General features: G+C 40.2%; 1 protein-coding gene across 8 annotated transcripts in view; it reads left to right on the plus strand.

The window, feature by feature from the left end:
• The window catches only part of grm3 (glutamate receptor, metabotropic 3), a 197,798-nt gene that overhangs the window by 140,910 nt on the left and 38,857 nt on the right, over positions 1-18,031 (plus strand). For 6 of the 8 annotated variants that reach the window (XM_077595698.1, XM_077595703.1, XM_077595699.1 and 3 more), the window contains 3 exons: positions 12,724-12,826; positions 17,325-17,440; positions 17,529-17,967. The gene's annotated coding sequence lies outside the window, so the exon portion shown is untranslated. Of the gene's footprint in view, positions 1-12,723; positions 12,827-17,324; positions 17,968-18,031 lie in introns of all 8 variants that reach the window. The other 2 variants (XM_077595700.1, XM_077595701.1) reach the window with 2 other exon arrangements.

Consider the following 18,031-nt stretch of genomic DNA (forward strand, 5'->3'; position numbering starts at 1 on the left):
TTATCTTGAAGACAAATTCAAATTAGCCCTTTGACCTTTGACATCATCCCCCTAAAATGTCATCACCTCTTCAATTTCATATTGCAAATTTATCCTGCAAATTAAATTTTTTAAATCCTTTTTTTGTTCTTGAGATATCTTGAATGCCGACAAATTCAAATTGCCCCGCATGCGACCTTGTTACCTTAAAATTTAACCACCTCTTTGATTTAACATGACAAACCAATCCTGCAAGTTTGATAATCATTTTATTAAATCATCAGTTATCTTTAAAGCAAAAATGCAAAATGGCCATTTGACCTTTGACCTCTTTAGCCCAAAATTAATCACGTCTTCCATTTCCTATTACACATTGGTCTTAAAAATTTAAACGGATCCCTATTCATTTACAACTTATCTTGAACACAGACCAATTTGAATTGCCCCAGTGCCCTTTGACCTCATTACCCTAAAATTTCATCACCTCTTCTATTTCATGTTACAGATTGATCCTGCAAAATTAATGATATTCCCTTTCCTCATTCATGATTTATCCTGAGCGATCGACTATGTTACCTCTGCTCTATAAATTTCACCTAGTGGCAAAGATAATTTACTCAAATTGAGAGGCGTAGCTCTTCTCCCATGCTTTGGCAAGACCCTGAAGTAGCCACCCGGATCCTCAAATGCAACCACTGGACCTTTCCATCAAGTCTCAACAAGTAGCTGTCCAAAACAAGTGGTGCTAATGTATTGTGGAGGGCGGTCTTTGCGGTTTTCTGGGAGCGTTGCCGGTGAGCAAGTGCTTTCCCACGACCCTGGCGCGCCAATTGTAGTTGGAGAGGGTGCCAACGACACTCATGGCACATATTCACGAAGCCACGGCGGTCTTATCTCAGGCTCAGTGCAAACGCTGTTGGTGGGGAGAATCGTCAAGCTCAAAGAAACTTTTGTTGCTCACCCCGGTGGCCGAGTCTTTTGTGCGCGTGTCAGAAACACTTTGGAAATCTTGGCGACGAATCAGATGCTGAATATTGATGAGAGGCGGCCATATCTAAAATATGAATTTGCTAATCAGAGCTAATAAATATTTGACTCGCGGAGACGGTGCCGCAGATGAATAGATGTTCGGGCGCTGAATTGTTAATGCTAGGCTGGTGATACAGTACGCCTCCGCATTAGAAAGTGCAGTCACGTGACATCACGTCATTTTGTCATAACTTGAAAGTTATTTTGGGTGTTTCGACGCTTACATTTGGGAACGAATGCACCGTATTTTCACGACTATTAGGCGCACATAGAAGTCTTACATTTTCTCCAAAATAGACAGGGCGCCTTATAATCCAGTGCGCTTTATATATGGACCAATACTAAAATTGTTATCCCGATAAAATAAAATAAATCAGTCGATAGGGTTCACCATCCTCTACAGCTCTCACAACTACGGCAAGCAGCCCCCGACTCTACTATTTTCCCCGTAGAAAAAGTACTGCGCAGTGACTGCTGGGATATATAGTTCTTTTGTCAATACACCCAATGGATTGTGGCCTGGACATCGACATCAACACAGCTTTACGAAGCAGGGAAGGAAGTGTTGGAATAGTTACGCTAGCTACTTGCTAGCTACTATTTGCGAATGGATTTTGGCTTATATACATCGACATCAACACAGCTTTACGAAGCATGGAAAGCAGCGTTGGAAAAGTTACGCTAGCTACTAGCTAGCTACTATTTGCGAATGGATTGTGGCCTGGACATCGACATCAACACAGCTTTACGAAGCATGTAAGGCAGCGTTGGAATAGTTACGCTAGCTACTAGCTAGCTACTATTTGCGAATGGATTGTGGCCGCTTGGACGAACGTATAAAACTCAGCGTTTTCAATGACTCATTCGGACAATTGTTTAATTCGGACACAGAAAATGAGGACTTTGATGGACTTGTGGGTGATGATGACGTGAGTACATTGTAAATTGGCTAAATAAAGTACAACCGAACTCAGTTTTGCTTCCGTTGCCTTTTTAAAAACGTGTTTTTAGCTTGTGGGTGTAGCGTGTATGTTTAAGCTGCTGTTGTTTTGCCATGCCTGGCTGCGTCTATAAAAACGATGCGTCCTTTGTGTGTGTAAAATACAGAAATAGCACTCGTTATTGACACTGCGGCTAAAATTACGATGTGCCGTATAGTCGTGAAAATACGGTATTGTCGAAAAGTTACATTTTGATGGTTTTCTCACTAGGGATGTCCCGATGTCAGTTTGTTTAAAAAAAGTCTTAGTAATAATGGTATTTCATGATTTTTTTTGTTCTTTTCCTTTTTTTCTTTTAAACAATGTAATGATAGATTAAAAAAACGTAAAAAGGTAATAATGTAAATGTACATGATTTGTCAATATTTAATTGAGAGTTAAAGAAATTTTACTTTCGAAAAACAAAATTGATTTACTGTCCCATTCCAAACTAATATGAAGATGGATGATTCCTTACTATATCTGGTCAGTAGGCTATTCTTGCTCATGCCAAGTTACAAGGACAGCGCATTAGATGCCAACTGTTCTACATGCTGAGTATAATTAAATAACTAAACAGGTGTAGCTTTCAGACAAGAAGTGTGTATATTTGGTTGTGCAATTGTGTGTTTCTCCGGTGCGCGTGTTCATGGAATAGGTGATGGGGTGCGTTTGAAGTGTGGCTGCCGCCGCGGCGCCGACCCAAGCGATGCGCGCTGCCGGATGGCTTTGTTGCACATGAAACGTCGAGAAAAAGGAGGCTGGAGAAAGGCAGAGCGGCACTCTCAGCTGAACCCAAGTAACCCTCCCGACACTTTGATTCAGAGCGAGAATTTAACTCAAAGTAGAACTTTTACTGATTGTCGCTTCTCCTATAACTTCTACGGAGGAACATTTGACTCGCAACTTTAGATACTTGGTTCGTTAGTGGGGTAAGGCGAGTGGTTAGGGTGCCTGTTGCCTCGTATCTGGCTATACGATTTGTATCACGATTTGTGGGTAACGATTTGATTCGATATGCGATGTATCCATCACGGCAGAATGCTAAATTACGAGTCCGAAATTATCACTTATTTGGGCCTTTTGCTGGGAAAACACACCTTATGTTGAAGCACTACCAATTTCGTCATACGCAGTTTCTGGGTATGATTACAATTAGGCTTTTTGTCGTGTCAATGATGATGACAAAGCCTATGTCCGATTATTATTATTATCCTGTAATGACATTTTAAAACGATGACTGAGATTTTTGGATATAACTTATACATATATATCACAAAACAAAACAAATCAAAATGGTCATAAAATGTATTTATTTATTTTTTCATTCAGAACTAGAGTAAACATGTTTTGGCTTTATGTTTGAACAATATATGGCCGTCATTATGACATTCTATCTCAAATTTTTGTCTGAACCAGCTTTGGTCCAAATTGGTGAAGTTCTAAATCTGAAGAAAAAAAACATTAAAAGATATATAGCACTAAATTTTGAACACTCTTTTAGAAAAAAAAATGGCAGGTCAAAACATTAAGTTGAGCATTCCAGGTATAATAATCACCACAAATTCAAAAAACAAAACAAAATTAACTTATCCAAGTCGAACAATATATGGCATTCATTATAACATTCTATCTCAAATGTTTGTATAAACTAGCTTTGGTCCAAACTGGTTAAATTCTAAATCTGAAAAAAAAAAACATATTAAAAGATGTATAGCACTAAATTTTGAACACTTAGAAAAAAATGGTAGGTCAAAATATTAGGTTGAGCATTCCAGGTAAAATAATCACCACAAATTCAAAAAAATAAATAAATAACTTATCCAAGTTAGGAACTGTGCTGCAAGATCACTTATGTGCAACAATAGCAAAAAAAACAGCCTTCAACTATGACAAGATTGACCGGGTTTGCGACGTCGTAGGTGTTCTCAATCAATCTGTCATGTGAACGGCCCCTCAGAAGTGAAAACAACTAAACAAAAAACAGAATTCAGGGGCCCTTCAGTCACTCGATGACCCGCTCACGCAAGAAAATAAATAAATAAATAAATAATACAACCGCTGAGGTAGGCATGCTGCTGTCAGTAAATAGTAACCGCAGAGAAATATGCTGGTCTATGCTGATTTTTAGCAGCGTTCAAGTAAGTAGCTGTGTGAGTCAGGTGAGGAAAGTGAGCGCACAAACACACACAAACTGTGCAATAAATCGATGGAAAGCAAATTTTTCAAAGGCATGCACTCACCCTAATCTGACCGTGGTAGACTTTGTAAAAAGATGGATTAACACCCCAGACTATTGGACGGGAAATCAAATTCCTTTGGCATGTTTGCACTATGGTGGATTGAATAGCGTAGTTAGCTTTCTGCGCATGCTCCCGCCGCAGTGGGTAACAGTAAAACAACATCATACTGTCGATTTGTACGGTTTGCCCGGATTTTGTACGGGATTTTCCAAAAATTTAATGGGTGCAGCATACAGTAAAATATCATACAGGAATGTTAAAAAACAAAAAAATGGTTTATTTGAAGCCTACCACAAAAATGACTCCTGTAATGACTCAAAATGACAAAAAAAGAAACAAAAGAACATATTTTGTAAATATAAATGAAATCTAATTACATTTTTTTTTCACAAAATTAATCAAATTGTGTGTTGCAATCACATTACCCACATTAATATTGTTAGAATTATATTTAAACAATTATGAACTATAAAAAAATGTGTTAATGTGTATTATAAATATACACACTAATTTTAAATGTGTAACCGTTTTGTTTAAATATTAAGGTATTAGCCATGTTTCAATATGGAAACCTTGGGCCAAGTTTGGCAGCTAATCCTACGTTCTAATCAAGATTCTTGATTGTGTATTCTTTAGATCACATGTGTCAAAGTGGTGGCCCGGGGGCCAAATCTGGCCCACCGCATCATTTTGTGTGGCCCGGGAAAGTAAATCATGAGTGCCGACTTTCTGTTTTAGGATCAAATTAAAATGAAGAGTATAGATGTATATTACATTTCCTGATTTTCCCCCTTTTGAATCAATAATTATAATTTTTTAATCATTTTTTTCTGTGTTTTTAGTTCAAAAATCATTTTGTAATATATAATAATATATAAAAAAGCTAAAATAAACATTGTTTTAGATCTATAAAAAACTGAATATTCAGGGATTTTAATCCAGTTCTTTTAATCCATTTATTTAAAAAAAATCTAAATATTATATCTAAAATGGTCCGGCCCACATGAAATCGAGTTGATGTTAACGCGGCCCGCGAACCAACACGAGTCTGACACCCCTGCTTTAGATATTTTATGCGAGATGTAATTGGTTAACTTTGTGTCCTGTCAAGTTTAAACATTTTAATGATGCTGTTTTCATGCAGTACTCAAACAGTAGGAACATGAATCCTTATTTTTATTCAGTACATTTTCCGGGACCAAATGGTGTGTCAACATTATTTTTTGCCTTATGAGTCATACTGGTGTTTGCTTGACGCAGATTTTCGGGTGCGTGGGTTGACGTGGCTCGTCGATTGATTTGATTTACATCGCCTGCAGTCTTTTAAAAGTGTGGCGGGGGTCTTTTATCGCATCCTTGATCCGGCTGATACAGGGCTGACTTGTCTGACGTGCATGTCAAAGCTCGGGGAGTCGCATAAGCACTTTGTAGGTCTAATTTTACCGCGTATCTTCTTTTAAACATCCAAATAGTTCCCACATTCTTGTGCTCGCGCTTATGTTCTATGAATATTGCTCCCAAAAAATGCAACGTACGCCTGGGTATGGCGTGAATTTGGTAGAGGTGGCTCCAATCCTCAGCGACGAGTCTGGAAGATATTCCCGTTCTTTATTTTCTGCACTGTTAGACAGCCCCGTGGGACGTCAAACGCTCCTGCTGCTACTAATATAATCCAAAATTGTGACTCTGCCGCCAGCTAGACTCACGCACTCACATAATTGTACGCTTCAGGCATACGTACCAAACTATCATACTTGGATGTTTCCCAAATTGCTTAGTTTGTTGCCAGCCAATCAACCTGCCTCCACTACTGTTTTCTATTAAGTCATACGCCCTCTGGAAGATCCTTACCTGCAGTTATGACGTCGGTTTCGACTATGCAGAGGCAAACCGTGACATAAATGACATTTATTGTACAATTTCAATCGTTTTGGATTGGTGTGAGTCTTGATCATTTATTTTTAATCCTCTCTGACAAGATCATGTCCAATCTGTTAGGTTCATTAATAGATATACTTTAATATAAGAAGGACATCGGAGCACATATATCCAGCTTTACTTGCAAGTGAGAATCAATCCTGACTCGTCCTCGGCACAGATCATTCTAAAGAAACCAGTCCTCTCCTGTCCATTTAGTTGCATTTGAATCAAAACAATTAAGGTTATCTTATTCAAAACAATTGCATAAGCGCTAATCCGAACAACACAATTAAGGTCAAAAACCAACTGCAACAACAAGTGCATATCAGGTATCCAAAACAAGAATTAAGGTCGGAAATAAAAAACAACTGCAAAAGAATTTAAACAAGCAAGCCTCCATTCAGCAAAACAATTCCATATTAGGTGAACCGAGCAACACTAGTTTAAAACAATTTGCGAGTATTTTTGGAGGTTGATTCGATAGCCATCTGCTGCGAAATCCAAGTCAAAACAATTTAAGAGTCCACAGATCTTCATTGCGAACTTGCGACTGGGTGAAGGGTCGAGTTTTTAATCCAAGTCAACAGTCCTCGGATCCAGGGCAAAACAATTAAATGTCCTCGGAGCCAGCTGCAGGGGGAAGTGTCTTTCGGTAACAATTATACTAAGTGTTTGTCAAGCTTATAATGATTAATATTTCACATATACATATAATGATTAATATTCCACACATACCTATAATGATTAATATTTCTTCGTTGTACGCACATATATAATAGTACCCAAAATAACTCCAACTCCACAGATCCTTACCTGCAGTTACGACATTAGTTTCGACTATGCAGAGGCAAACCGTGACATAAATGACATTTATTGTACAATTACAATCGTTGTGGATCGGTGTGAGTCTTGATCATTTATTTTTAATCTTCTCTGACAAGATCCTGTCCTATCCATTAATCAGTGTGTAAAAACCCGTGAAAGTAGGACACGATACCTTGGTGTGGATGTATATGTGCGTTCCTGCTTACGTTTCTTTACAGCTTCGAGGTAAAAAAAAAAAGCTAACTGACGTTGGTGCTCAAACTGGAAAGAATACACATGAGGCATCAATATTTGTCAGCGCTCTGGGAAAAAAACCTTCAACAAAAAAGCAAAAATAGCAGTCGGTGCAGCTTCTTTATTACCCACACATTTTCTGGAGTCATTCGTTTAGGTTTAAATTTGAAACCACGTTTGAAACCCATTTGGCCCTGGGCGAGTATATTTTGAAGCTCGCAGGAAACAACCGTCTTGCCTTTTGCATCTCTCGACACCCCCTTGAGTGTGATGAAATGCACAAATGTTTCGTCTTTGAGAAGTCTGATCATAATAAGTATGTGAAAGCTCGACAAGGCTTTCACATACTTAGCCTTGAATGTGCAACAACAATTTCATACAAGTCCAAAGCGCTCTTTTCCGATAAAGCATCGGAAACTACGCAAAATAGCACTGTGAAGATTTTTGACAATCATTTTACCTAGCAATATTAGCAGAGCAACGTTCATTTTCTAACCTTTGACCAGTGGCGGGCCGTTAGGGCCTTCAAGGCCTTTTCTGCTGGCCTAAGAAATATCTGAATCATATATTATATTTTGTCCATCAATACTTATGAAATAATTCCAAATTGTCTGTTAGCTTCCTTTCATTGCTTTTCCCCTTGGTTGCACTGCTTCCAGATGTGTGTTTTCATATTGAAGCATTTAACCAATCACATTTCAGCCATTATTTGTTGCCAGGGTCAGAAATCTGCCTCAAGGCCTTCACAATCAGTCCTGCAGGCTCTGCTGCATTAAACAAGCGTCGATAAGACTGTTGCTTTAACCAATCAGAATTCGATTTGGTGACACCAGGCCTTCTCGCAGGGGTAGGGATACGGCATTGCCTTCTCGCAGTCATAGGGATACGTCATCGCTTTCACCAACTATGATTGGCTAGTGATAGAGTAGGCGGGCCAAAGCCAGAGTGAGCCAGCCAGAGTGAGCAAACTCAACCCACAATGGCCGACGGAGGAAAAGAAATGGATTTGGTTGCAGATTTGCTGGCAAAGCCATTTTCAAGACAGACTTTTCAAGAAAAAAAAGCTGGACATCATTAAGAAAGGTCGGACACCTCCAAAGCAAGCAAGCCTGTCACAACCGGGAACGAACATTTTCAGCACTAAATCGAATAAAAACGTATGCCAGAAATACGACAGGAAAGGCTCGACTTTCAGCATTAGCTTCGATGGCGATAGAAAAGAAGGAGGAAAGAAAGGAGGATGGATATTATCTACAGTTAAAAATGATTTTTAGTGATTAAAATATGGCTATATTCCTAAATAATATTTCAATTATATGTGGTTATTATTGGTGATTTTTTATGTGTCGCAGCTGTAGCTGCAGTAGAGGTTTTATAGCGATAAAATAGTTTTTGAGGGTTGGATTGATTCGTTGAAGGCGCTACGAGAAAATGCACGGACCGCCACTGCCTTTGACGAAATTACCTTACAATTGAATCACCTCTTCCGTTTTATATAACAATCACATTCTGCAAGTTTCCAAATAATCCCTTTTTTTGTTCATGAGTTAACTTAAACACAAAAAAATATAGAGAAACAGAGAGAAATTAATAAATCCTGTAACCTTCACCCGTAGGTAATGATGCATTTGAGGAATCCGTTTGCAATCGGCCCAGGTTTGGGCAGTTTTAGCACTGGAAATGCAAACGGGGAAGGAAATCACGACACTTATGTGCTTCAGAGCATGTAGCGCTTAAGAAGTTAATTTTCCCAAAACAGCTCCGTCGCCTCGGTTAAACGTTGGCATAAAATGGCACAGGTAATTACACACAAACACAAGCGGGCACATATGGTGTCATCAAAGTGTGGACGATTTAGAAGTAGCGAGATCAATGAGGATGACAAACAAAAGCAGGTGGCTTTTTACATTACAGTATGAGAGCTTATTTTGAAATGGTTAAGTCTGAAATTTCATTGCATAAAACTGGAAGTGAAGTCTACTTTGAGAATTTGACTCCAACTTTATTTTAGGTTACTTGTGTCTGTTTTGAAAAATCACAAACCACTTATTCTCCCAGGGGTCGCGGGGGGTGCTGGAGCCTATCCCAGATTGGATTGGATTGGATAACTTTTTATTCATCCCGTATTTGGGAAATTTCATTGTGGCAGTAGCAAGAAGGTGATTAGACAGAACAACAAAGCAAAAGCACAAAGTACAAAGCAAATCAAAGTAAATGGGATCATTAAGAATCACCAAATCAAATCATTAAGACAGAAAATCAGCAAAAACACAAACAAATGACTTGCTTATGTATATTTTGACATTTTAGTGCTGTCGATAGCATTTTTTGACATGAAGTCAGGCCAATTCATTTATTAACCAAATACCGCTTATTCTCACAACGGTCACAGGGGTGCTGGAGCCTATCCAAGCCAATTGTGGGCACTAGAAGAGGAACACCCTGAATTGGTTGCCAGCCAATAACACGGCTCAATAAGACGAATAACCATTTTTGCTCACATTAACCTCGCGGGCTAGGGGATAGTGGTTAAGGTTAGTGGTTAGGATTAGGGTTAGGGGATAGTTCGGTCAACGAACTGTATGGCGACGAATTGTCCGTCGACGAAATGTCCGGGTACCAATAAAACGGATACTTAAAATACATTTTCTGTAAAAAAAATGGACAAATGGTTACACTAGTCCATGTTGAAATAATCCATGTTGAATTCAAAGCATTTTTTTTCATTCATGTCCCATTTCACGTCCCGATGATTTATTTTCATCCATTTCAAGCCAAGATATTTTTTTCTTGTGGCACCCATCATGCACGTTATTTGTCATCACAAAAACATTTAGAATACCCGGGGAGCCAAACCTGTCATCCCATAATAAATTTGGGAAGTTTGGAGCTGACTGCAAAGCCACGATAACCAAAAAAACGCTGCTCCTTTGCCAAGTTCCCGACGTTCCACCCGGGCATCTCCTCAAAGCTAGTGAAGCGTTCGGAAATAGTGGCGAGGGACACGGGGGCGGTCTTTTGCGGCGCTCGGCCATGGCTAACTTTGTTTGGCGTTCCACCTTGAGCACGGCGACACAGAAATGTCGCCGGGGTCGCTGTACCTGAGCCGAAGCCTTCGTAAATAGCAACTGTGATAATGAAGCAGATGGGAGATTAATGGACGGGGGATGATTTGGGTGCCGTTCAAGCATGCATGTCGCCAGAGATAACAGGATCTCATTGCAGATAATGACTATGTACGCTAAAAATAGGAGGATTAGAATACACTATCACACTTTATCACCAAAAAAATTAGGCCAACATTTCTCATTAAACCATGTGTATTCTATTATTGCCGTATTTTTCGGACAAAAAGTCGCAAATTAGTATAAGTCGCACTAGCCAAAGAGCACGCAATGAAGAGGTAAAATATGCATAAAAAGAAGTTTTCAAATTAACCCAAAAAATCTTAACATGATCTTAAAATAAATAAAATAAAATGATACATTGGACTAAAATGAGTCAAAACAGCGACAGTTATGGTTTAGAGCACATGTGTTAAAGTGGCGGCCCGGGGGCCAAATCTGGCCCGCCGCATCATTTTGTGTGGCCCGGGAAAGTAAATCATGAGTGCCAACTTTCTGTTTTAGGATCAAATTAAAATGAAAAGTATAGATGTATATTAAATTTCCTGATTTTCCCCCTTTTAAATCAATAATTGTATTTTTTTTTAAAACATTTTGTAAAATCTAAAAACAAACCTAAAATAAACATTGTTTTAGATCTATAAAAAAACGAATATTCAGGGATTTTAATCCAGTTCTTTTAATCCACTTATAAAAAAAACAAATCTAAATATTACATCTAAAATGGTCCGGCCCACATGAAATCGAGTTGACGTTAATGCGGCGAGTATTTAACTGACTGGTAACTCAAATTTCCGCTTTTTAACTTTTGCTAGGTGTTCTGTCATTTCTTAACATTGCATCAATTGAATATTAATTATGTGTGAATGTGAATGGAGCCATGCTCTTACAAGACCATGCAGAGACAAATCATTGGTGCATTTAAATGGGTGAGACTGAGACTGCTACCTCTTCATCACCCCGCTGACGACAAGTTGGAATGCGTTTTATCACGGCTGTCTTGCTTTTTTTTTCTCGTCTGCGAATAGCTCCCTCGTCCCTCAGCCTGACATTCAGCTCTTCCTCATTATCATCAGCATCAATGTCATTATCCCAAATTTCCCCTCCCAGGACCAGCATCCAGGTCACGTGATCATCAGTGTCGCTCGGTCGTGCAGTGTTCCGGTAGCTGCACTTTGTTTGTGGCATGAGTCCGGGGAAAAAAACGGAAATGGCTCGTAAGTCAAGTTCATTTTTCGGCGACCAATGAGCTTAGCACTTTTTTTTGCCATGATTTAAGATTTCGACTACAAGTAGGGAAAGTCGCTTGGCTCAAATTTTGTAGGAATACTGAAATTTGAAAGCGAATTAAATACTTTTTTTGTCACAATGTCCTTGTTGTTGGTCTCCTGTGTCCATAGTAGTCTAAAACATGGTTTAACATTGATTATTTTGCTATTTATTGGTACTTTTGGGCTATTTTTATTGTCAGTTTAAGGGGCACTTTGCTAAAAAATCTTCAGTTTTTTAAATTATTCTGCATTGCACAATAAAAAGGTTTTAAAATGGCTTTTTTTCCTATTTTTTTATTTTTTTATTTGAAAAAAGGAAACAATAAAACTAGAAATATATATTTTTTCTTGATTTATATTTTATTTTTTCAGAAAAAAAGTGATTCTCTATAATTTTTACTTTTTCATTTCTTTTACTTTTTCTGAACACAAAAAAAATATGTGCATTATTCAGTCCTTTATCTTTCATTGAATACTTGCCAATTCATTTAAAATAAGAAATAGGTTTTTATCATTCGTCTTTTATTTTGAAAAATGGGGGAAACAAACTGAAAACATTCTTTTTTTTTCTTGCAATTCACTTATAATATTTTCATTTAATTAAAACTGTGCTTCTTTTTGTGAAAGACCGAGAGGATGAGAATCAATTGGTCTTGAATTCCATTAATCATTTGATATGAAAGTAGATGATTGCGATACGATTATATTAATATGTACACTAGCTCCCATTCACCGGCAAAGCTGCGAGTGGAACTGGATCGGACGTCTGTGGGCGTCAATGGCGCTGATTCCCCGTCAGTAGAACTGAATTTGGCTGTGCTGCTGCTCTCATTGTCAGAATGCTGCTGCAGACCGCCTCATATCATTAATCAATTATTCACCACAAGCCTGTTAATGTTTCATGAGCGAGGCTGCTGCGGTCAATTACTAATGAATTGTGCTCGTCGTCAGAAAGCGCCGAGCAGACCGCAAATCTCATACTGTACCACACCAAATTCGGGGCTACGCCTGAGCATCTGCGTCTTTGTGCGGGTGTTAATTGGGTTTTTTTTTCTTCAGAAATGAGATTGGTGCTCTGACGTGTTTACAGTTTTCAAGTAGCTTTGTTTATTTCCAGGAGTGAAAATGAATAGCAGATGAAGACGGGACAGGTCAGCGCATGTCCTGTGACGTGGCTTTGATGGCCCCAAAAGTCTGTTAGCCATGCCTCCGTACACAAGGTAATTACTAGACCCCCCGTTTGGAGACCCGAGCAGCCCAAAACAATAAGAGACAACTTTTTTTTTTGTCAGGAAACTGTGAACTCATTGGTTCTTGTTGGGAAAATCATGCTCACGAAGCTAAAGTGCCTCAAAATTTGTCCTTCAAGAAATGTATGCTTGATTTAATGATCAGCACGGCTGAATCCTGATGTTGTTCTTTGGGTGGTCTTTTTTCAGAGTTTGGTCAAAGTGTAAATTTACATTGGAGCAGAATCAGTTGATTTTTTTTATTTAATGAGTTTTATCGTTATTGGCAGTGGAGTATGACAATTTGGATTTCAGAATTTAGCATACAATTAGCCTAGGATGCATGTTTTTTTGGATGTGGGAGGAAACCAGAGAACATGGAGAAAACTTACGTAAGCCCAGGGAGAACTTGCAAATTCCTCACAGGAAGGTCCAGACCTGGGATCGAACCCTCCATCTCAGAATTGTGGGGCTGACGCGCCCGTTCGTTGTGCATTATTTGGCTATCGCGACTTATAGTCCGAAAAATACAGCACCACCCAAGCGAGACGCTGCACGCGTGACCGGACGTTTCGTCGAAAGACGTTTGGTCCCCGGACATTTGGTCCCCGGACGTTTGGTAGAACGGACGTTTGGTAGAACGGACGTTTGGTAGAACGGACGTTTGGTAGAACGGACGTTTGGTAGAACGGACGTTTGGTAGAACGGACGTTTGGTAGAACGGACGTTTGGTAGAACGGACGTTTGGTAGAACGGACGTTTGGTAGAACGGACGTTTGGTAGAACGGACGTTTGGTAGAACGGACGTTTGGTAGAACGGACGTTTGGTAGAACGGACGTTTGGTAGAACGGACGTTTGGTAGAACGGACGTTTGGTAGAACGGACGTTTGGTAGAACGGACGTTTGGTAGAACGGACGTTTGGTAGAACGGACGTTTGGTCGAACGGACGTTTGGTCGAACGGACGTTTGGTCGAACGGACGTTTGGTAGAACGGACGTTTGGTAGAACGGACGTTTGGTAGAACGGACGTTTGGTAGAACGGACGTTTGGTAGAACGGACGTTTGGTAGAACGGACGTTTGGTAGAACGGACGTTTGGTAGAACGGACGTTTGGTCGAACGGACGTTTGGTCGAACGGACGTTTGGTCGAACGGACGTTTGGTCGAACGGACGTTTGGTCGAACGGACGTTTGGTCGAACGGACGTTTGGTAGAACGGACGTTTGGTCGCCGGGTTCGCTCGCTGTCAAATTATGACAGAGTTTACTGTTGATATTTTGATATTAGATATTTAGATATTAAACTCACTCTCTCTCTCTCTCTCATGATTATAATTTTGAGAGCTGGTTTCCACAGTAACAGCCCGGCGACCAAACGTCCGTTCTACCAAACCTCCGTTCTACCAAACGTCCGTTCTACCAAACCTCCGTTCTACCAAACCTCCGTTCTACCAAATGTCCGGTCGACCAAACCTCCGGTCGACCAAACGTCCGAGTACCCGCTGCAAGTCGTCAACTAATATCTTGCGATTGCTCAGTTTGTTAACTCTTCCAACAACTTAACTTGTCCGCAAGTGACCAAGAGAGCAAAAGTCAACGGGAACTTAGACAAGTGCAGCGCCAACACTAGGGAGTTATGTGCACGCCACTCCATCCGTAACGGTCGGAAATGAAGCGCGGCTAATGCTATTAGCGCATGGACGCAAAGCATCTGCAGGGAATCGGGGGAAGGAGAAGCGCGCGGCGCCCCGGTGGAACTACTTGCTGCTAAATGAAGTGGCGATGAGGCAAAAACACTGTCGCCATACACACATTCAAATTTGATATCCTGTGGTTCTCCAATGGTCCATTTTTATCGACTATTATAAGTATAGCTTCTTCCTGCATTCATGGAAGTCTTTCTTCCTTTTCTTCTCTTTCTCTTTCTTTTTTTTTTGCCCATCCGTCTGTGGGGAAATATTGGGCACAAAGCCCCCTCGCTGAGGGAGCCTTATTGGACAAAGCTGGCTTTCTGGGACTCGCCGCATATATGCATGCCACGGCAGACAATGAGGCCCTTATTAGAGCGAACGACATCTCGCTCGTCGGGGGAAAGCGGTGACTGGCGCTATGCGTGCATGTGTGTGTGCTAAGGTGCGGCGTAGAGGTGTGAGCTAGATCTTGGACCAGTCCATGGTCGCCTGAGTGATCAATCATTACCTAAGATTTTCCTGTCATAGCGAGGGGCAGGGGCACAGTGTCATTTCAAGTATAACGACATTTTACACTCATTAAATCATTGAGTCTTGTCAATGCGTATTCCAAAATGAATGTCAAGATTGAAATTGTGCAATGAAATGAGTTTGTGTAACGGTTTGCCTCTGCATAGTTGAAATCGATGATGCCATTAAAGCTGATTCTTTTGGCGGATAGTGTATGACACAATGGAAAATGGTAGTTGAGACTCATTGAGGTTATCGTGCGATGAGTTGGAGTACAAAATTAAGTCATTTTACCATACAAATTCTGAAGCTGCAATCATCACACGGCGCAAGTGAGTGAAAGACTACCGTATTTTCATGACTATACGGCGCATCGTATTTTTAGCCACAGTGTCAATAACCAGTGCTCTTTCTGTATTTTACACGCAAAGGACGCACCGTTTTTGTAGACGCAGCCAGGCATGGCAAAACATACACCATCTTAAACATACATGCTACACCCACACGCTAAAAACACGTTTTTAAAAAGACAACTGAAGCTAAACTAAGTTTGGTTGTACTTTATTTAGCCATTTTACAATGTACTCGCGTCATCATCGCCCACAAATCCATCAAAGTCCTCATTTTCTGTGTCCGAATTGAACAATTGTCCAAATGAGTCATCGAAAACGCTGAGTTTTATACGTTTGTCCAGGCGGCCACAATCCATTCGCAAATAGTAGCTAGCTAGTAGCTAGCGTAACTATTCCAACGCTGTCTTCCATGCTTCGTAAAGCTGTGTTGATGCCGATCGCCACGCCACAATCCATTCGCAAATAGTAGCTAGCGTCCATGCTTCGTAAAGCTGTGTTGATGCCGATCGCCAGGCACAATCCATTGGGTGTATTGACAAAAGAACTATATATACCAGCAGTCACTGTGCAGTACTTTTTCTACGGGGAAATTGGTAGAGTCGGGGGCTGCTTGCCGTAGTTGAAGAGCTGTAGAGGATGGTGTACCCTATCGACTGATTTATTTTATTTTATCGTGATAACAATTTTAGTATTAGTCCATATATAAAGCGCACTGGATTATAAAGCACCCTGTCTATTTTGGAGAAAATTTAAGACTTTTATGTGCGCCTTATAGTCGTGAAAATACGGTATCTTGTAAGATTTATTTCGTGGGCGTGGCCAAGGCCGCTGAGAAAGAAACACAAAATAGGCTTCGTTTTCATTGTTAAGCCTTTTTGTGTCTAAAATATGGTCCGCTCACTGTCATCTTTTATCGAACCTTGAAGCATTTTTAATCAGGTAAATTCGCCATTCAGAGAGAAGCTAATCCTTAGCCATTAGCTCCAAACGGAAAGCAGTCACACATGGTATTCCGATGCACTTGGCTAAGTTTACAATCCAGAAATCAGGCCTCTCCACAGACTGTGTGTTTGAGCAGAGTGAGGAGGCTCTGTGACTCAATCATGCATGAAGAGGATTTTCTGTTCAATAGGCACTGCAGACGTGCATACTTGCATTCTAATGAGCGCGGCGTCATCCAAACAAGTTTCGCTCACAGATACTTCCTCCCCATCTCAGGCTTTGGACTTGTTTACATGTTAGCTGGGGATGCTCATTTGGCCAGACAATAGGTCTGAATGGGGAATCACGTGTTAGCTCGCAGCTAAATGAGGGCGCATTCGGGGTCCTCGACAGGACGGAAAATGTAGGGACGTTTCAATGAGGGACCCGATTTCAAGTTTAAATTATTTTAAAGGTGCTGTGAAATATTGCAGTGAGTTTTGGATACAACTGCATGGAATAAAGGGAAAAAAAGTTTGTTAATGAAATTCGAATCTAATTAGTCTTTTTGTCTACGCTGCCTTGGCGAAAAATTCTCATCACGCCCAGTGTGAACTGATATTTTTTTAATAAAAAGAGAAGAAATAACTTTATTAGGTGTCTAGTGGTGTATTTTCTTGCAACGTATGCAATAATTTTGTATTGGAGAAAAAATATATACAACTTAATTTGCACAAAACTTGATCTTACAGAAAAAAAGGTCAGATTTATGCCTCAGAATTATGTAAAATTAAGTGTTTGCATCAATGCAATTTTGGGAGGGTTTGACCCAATTGGCCTGGATTAAAAATCAAGACAGATTTCCATGAATTTTGTGTTTAATGTGGATAGAGCATTTTCAGAAATGCTCAAAATAGAATTAAAAAGATTTCTAAAATCGTGTAAATGTCATCATGAAAAATGCCTGGAAAGTGAAAGTGATTGAAAAAATGATTTCTGCCATTTTCATTTCAGTTTCTCCAACTATTGGGCCAACGGCCAACCAGCATCAAGCCACCAGTTGGGCGATGTTTCCATTGCTATGCTTTTATCCTTCGCCATCCACTGAGGGGGGAGAGCGTCACGTCAAAGTTTGATGATTTGCCGCATCGCTGCTTGCACATTTCCTTATTTGAAAAAAATATATATATACACATATTTTTGTCATTTTTTGGACAGACTCTGAAGTGGACAGATGGATGAAGATGAATTGTGCATCTCTTTATCCCCTTCTCTCCTGGCTGTTGTCGATCCGAGCGGTAAACGTGCAAAGAAGGATGGCGGGGGTGTTGGAATGGCTAAGTTTTCTTTTTATCCAATAAAAATGTCTCCGTGCTTAGATCGATTGTTGTTGCTAGGAGACTGAAGCATCCTTTGGCATTGGGCTTCGGCTCCCCACGTCTGTTTTTTTTTCCTCCCTCCCTCCTTCTCTCTCTCTTTATCACTTTCTCGCTGTCATCCCTTCCCTCATATACAAACACACGTTCTCTCTCCCTCTCACACACACACACACGCTCACGCACACACACAACAGCAGCATCCTCTCTCGGCGCGACTCCTCTTGGGATCGCGACTAAACTTCCAGCGGGGAAGGGATTCGCGGGCAAACAAGCAAACGGTGAGTAAAAAAGCAACAACCTATCTTTTACTTTCATTTTTTCCCCGGATAAAGAAGATGTGTA

This window comes from Stigmatopora argus, chromosome 3 (genome assembly GCF_051989625.1).
Source record: "Stigmatopora argus isolate UIUO_Sarg chromosome 3, RoL_Sarg_1.0, whole genome shotgun sequence".
Lineage (NCBI taxonomy): Eukaryota > Metazoa > Chordata > Actinopteri > Syngnathiformes > Syngnathidae > Stigmatopora > Stigmatopora argus.